Source organism: Choloepus didactylus, chromosome 13 (assembly GCF_015220235.1).
Source record: "Choloepus didactylus isolate mChoDid1 chromosome 13, mChoDid1.pri, whole genome shotgun sequence".
Taxonomy (NCBI): domain Eukaryota; kingdom Metazoa; phylum Chordata; class Mammalia; order Pilosa; family Megalonychidae; genus Choloepus; species Choloepus didactylus.
This window is the reverse complement of record NC_051319.1, coordinates 16,890,704-16,897,518: the sequence shown is the minus strand read 5'-3', so window position 1 is coordinate 16,897,518 and position 6,815 is coordinate 16,890,704. Positions and strand designations below refer to the sequence as shown.

At 41.6% G+C, this 6,815-nt stretch overlaps 1 long non-coding RNA gene across 1 annotated transcript; it reads right to left on the bottom strand.

The window, feature by feature from the left end:
• Positions 1-2,923: 2,923 nt before the first annotated feature.
• On the bottom strand, positions 2,924-6,783 carry LOC119508023. Its single transcript, XR_005211382.1, has 3 exons — positions 5,514-6,783; positions 3,595-3,651; positions 2,924-3,395 (listed from the first exon to the last, which is right to left on the bottom strand). It is a non-coding gene; the product is annotated as an uncharacterized LOC119508023 (long non-coding RNA).
• Between the last annotated feature and the right edge of the window lie 32 nt (positions 6,784-6,815).

Genomic DNA, 6,815 nt, shown 5'->3' with positions numbered 1-6,815 from the left:
TTCAGCATTTAAAATTCCACTACTGTTGAATCTAAAATGATCTTCTGTAGCCGAAATCCCATTCTGAATAAATAGGCTGGGCTGTCTTCCCGTAAAACTTCAGGAAGCTCCCTCCACTTTTCCTTTACAGAACAACATAAGCATCTTTCAAGTGAATCCCTCAATGAAAGCCTTTTATTGATTTTTGTGAAAATATAAGGTTGCACAGGCAGTTAGCTGGCTGTGGTTCTTTTAAAACCAATCACCTCTGAGAAGTCCTTACTTCAAAAGATGCAGCATAAAAAGTGCATTTAAAAGAAACCAACAGGAGTAGTCTTTTAAAATAAACATTAAAAAGGAAAGACAACACAAAATGCTTTTATTTGAAGAAGTGGTCTCACTGGTCCTCAGTTAACCAGGAAAACTGAAGAGAGTAACTGCTCTTTCTCTGGTCATTTTTTGTTTTCTTTTTTTCTCTCAGCTTCAGACTTATCATAAGAATGTGTTTACTTGAAGTCAGGATATGGAAAGTTTCTTGGATTGAATTTTAAAACTACAGAAGCCAGAATGTTTTCCTTGATGTGCAGGACAGAAATCAACTGTTTTCAGAAATGATTTTAAAATGTTATGATAAAGGTGAATATAATAGTGACTTCAATGATTATTTGTCTGATTTACCCAAACATTTATTTCTGAGAAGAAAATGGAGACTTAAAAATCTATTGAAAGACTAATACATATTTTAATTAAATTAAAGAGGCAAAGCCTCTCTAAAAATTCCTACCCTGTTTTCCTAACACAAAGGATTAACTTAAAATCTGAGTGTCCCTGATAAAACTCAGAGAAGGGGAGTGGGAAGCACTATTGATGTAGATATATGTGTGTGTGCATATCCATCTACTAATCTCAAACTAGCTCTAATTCTAAGAGGGTTTAAAAAATTAATTTGTTCCTAGAGGGCTGAGCGGGGCTGAAGAACTTGTTGAGCAACTCTGGTCATTAACTTGGAATTTAGGTTCCCTGGGGTGTTATAAAGCAGTGTTTTCCTTTGTACTATCCATACTCAAAGGATTTGTCAAGCAAATTAATAATGTGAAGTGAACTAAAGGAAGAATCTTTAAACTACTGATGCAAAATTCTTAAATCATGATTCCAGTGCTTAAGAATCATTCGCTTTCCCATACTTACAAAATAACTAATGATAATTACAGAATATGTCTCCAGTTCCTTAAAGCATCCCCCTAAAAATCTTGACCAGGTGACACATTGGTAACCTCTTTGCAGTCACTACTTGAACTTGGAAAACAACAGTGCTTCTCTTTAAAAATTCCTCTCAAGAGGAATTAGTGGGGTTACAGTCAATTTTCCTTCTGCCTCTGGATAAATAGAGCTAAAAAGAAAAACAGTTTAAGGAGGCATTGTTCTACAGTCAAAAGCTAGTGGGGACTTGGTAGGGAACTCACTGCCCTCCCCCCTACATGGGACATGACTCCCAGGGGTTTAAATCTCCCTGGCAACATGGACATGACTCCAGGGGATGAGCATGGACTGAGCATTGTGGGATTGAGAAAATCTTCTTGACCAAAAGGGGGACATGAAATGAAACAAAATAAAGTTTCAGTGGCTGAGAGATCTCAAATAGAGTCAAGAGGTCATTCTGGAGGGCATTCTTATGCATTATATAGATATTCCTTTTTAGTTTTTAGTGCATTGGAATAGCTAGAATGAAATACCTGAAACTATCAAACTGCACCCAGGAACCTTGATTCTTGAAAATGAATGTATAACTATGTAGCTTACACGGTGTAAGTGTGTTTGAAAACCCAGCTCACACTCCCTTTATCCAGTGTATGGACAGATGAGTAGAAAAATGGGGACAAAAATTAAATGTAAAATAGGGTGGGATGGGGGGATGGAATGCTTTAGGTGTTCTTTTTCACTTTTATTTTAATTCTTTTTTTTTTTTTGGAGTAAGGAAAATGTTCAAAAATAGATTGTGGTGATGAATGTACAACTATATGATGGTATTGTGAACAACTGATTGTACCCTGTGCCAGTGTGGATATATTATGTCCCCCAAACACCATTATCTTTGATGTAATCTTGTGTGGGCAGACCTATCAGTGTTAATTAGATTGTAATTCTTTTGAGTGTTTCCATGAAGATGCGCCCCGCCCAACTGTGAGTGATGACTCTGACTGGATAATTTCCATGGAGGTGTTGGCCCGCCCATTCAGGGTGGGTCTGAATTAAATTACTGGAGCACTATATAAGATCAGACACAAGGAGCAAGCTGCTACAGCCAAGAGGGACACTTTGAAGAAAGCACAGGAGCTGCAGATGAGAGACATTTTGAAGACGGCCATTGAAAGCAGACTCTTGCTCTGGAGAAGCTAAGAGAGGACAAATACCCCAAGTGCAACTAAGAGTGACATTTTTGAGGAACTGCAGCCTAGAGAGGAACATCCTGGGAGAAAGCCATTTTGAAACCAGAACTTTGGAGCAGATGCAGCCATGTGCCTTCCCAGCTAACAGAGATTTTCCGGACACCACTGGCCATCCTCCAGTGAAGGTACCTGATTGCTGATGTGTTACCTTGGACACTTTATGGCCTTAAAACTGTAACTGTGTAACCAAATAAACCCCCTTTTATAAAAGCCAGTCCATCTCTGGTGTTTTGCATTCCAGCAGCACTAGCAAACTAGAACATACACTGTGGATGATTGTAGGGTATGTGACTATATCTCAATAAAACTGAATTATAAAAAAAAAAGCTAGTGGGATGCTGAGGAGCTCAAACAGGGAACACATGTGCCTTTGGAAGAAGTAGTTCCAGTGCCTGGAGGGGCAGAAGGCAGGCTAGAAAGGATTCAGGAGAGCAAGCATTAATCTTTGTTTCCTAGAAGTTTTGAGACAAAGAAGAGGAGAGAGGGTAGTAGGGAAGTCAAAGAGTAGTTTTTGTTTAATTTGGGAGAAATTTGACCGTGTTTTTAGCTTAAGAAGAATGATCCAATGGAAAGGAAGATTGAAAATGTTTTGAAGAGGGAAAATTGAGGAAGCAGGAGGTAATCAAATTGAAGGTTGAATGAGGGGACAATGAAAGGATTACTGTTAAAAAGGATGACCAATTTTAGGTTGGGCAGCTCAAAGAAGGTCAGTATCAGGTTACAAGCAAGGATTCTGGAGTCAGGAAGCTACCAGAGTATGTACTCCACCAAAACAAGGGAGAAAACCAAGAAAGAGGATATGGGTTCCAGAAAGTCAGACATCCAGCCAAGGAGAATGACAAAGGGGAGTCTCAGGATGATGGTGGTATAGCAGTAGCCTAGAGGGAGGGACCAAGATTGGAGTAGTTTCACATGAGAAGGGCTCTTGGGGAGAATGGAATTGATAGGTTATCTGACATGGTTGATCATCTAGGAAAAAAGAATAATGACAGATCAGATGGACATATGGAGAAAAATCAAAGATAGGTAGATGGAAAATCATACGAGTAAAACATAACAATCACTCAATCCATATCAGGTGCTATTCGAAGTGCTTTAATGTGTGTAAATTTATGAATCCTCATCTTATAGAGGCAGAAACTGAGATGCAGAGAGATTAATCACTTACTTAGAAGTCCCAGCGCTAATCAGTGGCATGCTGCCTTTCCAGGAGAGAGGGATGGGGCTGAAAAATAAAAAGTTAACAAGAAAGGAATGCTATCATTATACGCTTTGTGGCTATGCAGTGAATAGTCTAGTCATAATGATACAAACGTTGGCTGTTAATTTTATGAAAAACTGTGATATAATTGGATTGGGAGGAAGTTAAGGGGAGATGCTTATTGAATTAAGAGTTCAGTCCACACAGAACAAAAAGATGATATACAATAAATACAATTAACAAATCAGGAAATAACAGGATAAGAATGTTATTTGAAAATATGGAGGTTAAGTAACAGAAAAAAGCTGCTAAAATAATTGAAAGTGGTTGCCTCTGGGGAGTGAAATGCAAGGTAGGGTATAGAGAAAGATGGTGTTAGTCATTTTAAATTTGGTGATAATATTGACATCTTAAAAACATTGTGCATATTTTAATTTAATAGAAATAAAGGAGAGTACAGTTACCAGAAGGAATAGTGGGGTGAGAGCACTACAGGGCTCCGATTATTTTTGGTGGGGCCCCAAATTTATGGCTGTTGCCAACTAAATAGTTTGCTTACTTTTAATTGAAATTAATTAAACTTCAACCACTAGATTGAGGTCCCTAGAGACTTTATAAGTTAAGATTAGGGAAATTTCTCTTTCTACATTTAAAACCCAAAAGAACACAGAACTAGGTTTCTTCAAAATTGTGTAAGTTCAAAAGGAGAATTAGAATAATTATTTGGTTTTAAATCATTCTTGACATGGAAATTAAATTTGTAATCAAATTTTCTAAATTCATTAAAGGTAGGGAAAAAGTGGGCATCTATGATTATTATTTTTCTTTAATATATGTGTATCACTGTTGTTTTCAGTTAAGTGTGCACTATGTATTTATAAACTCAAAACTGACCTCTCCCTCATAAAAAAATAACCGAAAAATCTTCAAATTCAAGAAGAAAAATGCAAATTATGTGTGTTATTTATAATATGTTATGTAGAGATATATAATTATGCTGTAGAAAAGAAGCTAATTTAGTTAATTTAAGAAAATTTTTGAGGGAGAAATATTTCACATGGTCTGCCAAGTGCCACAGTCTTATTCAAAACAGGACTGCTACTGCTCAGTCCTGAAAAATCCACATCAAAAGAGATCAATGAACATCACATACAACTGTCTTCTTTGAAAAAGTCTGTACAGTACTTTAAATAAAAATTAAAGTGCCAATATTTCATGTTATGTCTGCTTACATTACTTCTATTCTTGTTAACCTACTACAGATGCAAAGTATGCTACAAATCAGACCTTCAATTGTAACTCTTCAGCCCTCAGAGCCAGGAGCTGGTAAACCTCCAAATCTGGCCATGTTCCTTTAAGATATTCCAGCAGGGAGAGGGAATGAGTGTGCACAGATTATTTCTTAACGTCTTTGTAACTTGTTTATTAATACTAATCAGGGGAACCATTTAGTCAGTGCCTACCACGGGGCAAGGTCCTGCACAGAAGGGTTTGTTTGGGTAAATTTATCTCATCCTAAGAGAATGTACTATTAGCCCCTTCTTACAGTTGAAGAAACTGAGGCTTAGAAAGGTCACCCAGCTAGTACTTGGGAGTTAGAATTTGCTTATTCCTAGCTCCTGAAGCTCAGGCTTTCACTATCCCCTTGGGGTACCTTGGGGCACATTCTGCAAATCCCCACAATTCCTAAGACTTGCAGGTTCTCTCTGTCTCTGTCTATACCAACTTGGCCCCCCACCCCCAGGCTCTTATTGACATATACACAGAACCCTCCACTTTAGCATCGATCTGGCAAAAAGAGCACAAGATTGCGAGTCAGGAGGCCCGGATTCTAGTACCAGCTCTGCCCTCAACCCTGTGGTCTATGCTGAGGGTTTCCTGCCAACCTGAGTTCCAGTTTCCCTAAAAGGCGAGGAGACCTCTGAGTTCCTTATGGCTCAAACAAATGTAAATTTACAAGGTAGATTTCACCGGGTCTCTTTCCCTGGAAGCTGCCAGGCTAGTCCCCAGGCTCCGGAACCGGTCTCATCGGGCGAGGACTGGGTAAGTGAAGAGACTGGCAAAGCCAGCTAGAAAGTCCTGGTGAGACCCTCGGCTTCTGAAGAGTCACAGACCGTCGCCAAGCAGGTTGCTGCGTTGGTCGGATTCTGTTCATGCTGTTGTTTTAAGTTAGAGCCAACTCCTCTCATTACTTTCTGTGGATCTGCGTAGGGCCTGCTCCATTACTTTTCTCCCTCTAAATGCGGGGATCTGAGATTCTGGGAGATCCTGCGCAGCTCATAACCCGAGGACTGGTACCCACGTGACTTTCCTCCTAGTCCCCAACTCCTAATCTGTCCATCAAGACACTTCCTTGCCAAAGGCTCCATCTGCAAGGGAGTCTAGTTAAGGTCAAGCCTTACATCCTGCGCATGCGGACCAAACACGTGAGTTTTAGCTGAGGCTCTTTCCCAGCTGTGAGGCTTTGGGCAAGTTATAAAAGTTCCTTTACTCTTCTTGAGTAAGTGGCTGCGAGGAGAGGAGAGTAGATATCGGTAGGGAGGAAAGCTAGGGAGGCCCTCCCTGCCTTTTCAAGGCACCCTCCACCCTCCGAACGAGGCCGGGTGAGAGGCAGCAGGGACGCATACTGAGTCGCTGGGCAAAGATGCGCCTTCTGGACCGGGATGTGCTGTCAGCTGGGCTCGGGAGGAAAGGCTCAAAAAACAGAGCAATATCCAGAGGAACACGGTAAGGGCTCTCCATGGATCCCTCAAAGTGCCGTGGGAACGTCAGGGCAGAACAGCCAAGTGCCCGGGGACTCGAGAAAGCTCGAGTGACGGTCCAAAAGGTGGCAGATGAGGGAGGTAAAGGGATTTCAGGTACAGGGATTCCATGGATGTCCCAGTTTGGGCGATGCGGGGCGCAAACCAGCAGCCGCGGATCCTCGGAGACCCCACGGCGCCGGTTCAGTGCGCGGTATTCGGGGAGCGATCAATAAAGGCTGCAAGTCTGGAGTCAGCAACCAGTTCTTCCGCCGTAGCTGAAGTCGGAGCGCCCTCCTCCACCAGAGGCAGAGGGTGGCCAACCCCACGCGCGAACCCGGGGCGCCCAGCCCGCCTGTCGGTGGGCGGGCGGACTTCGGAGCACTGGGCTCCACCGGGAAGTAATTGCCACAGCCCCGCCGCCTGACGCCAGCGGAAGTGCGAGCT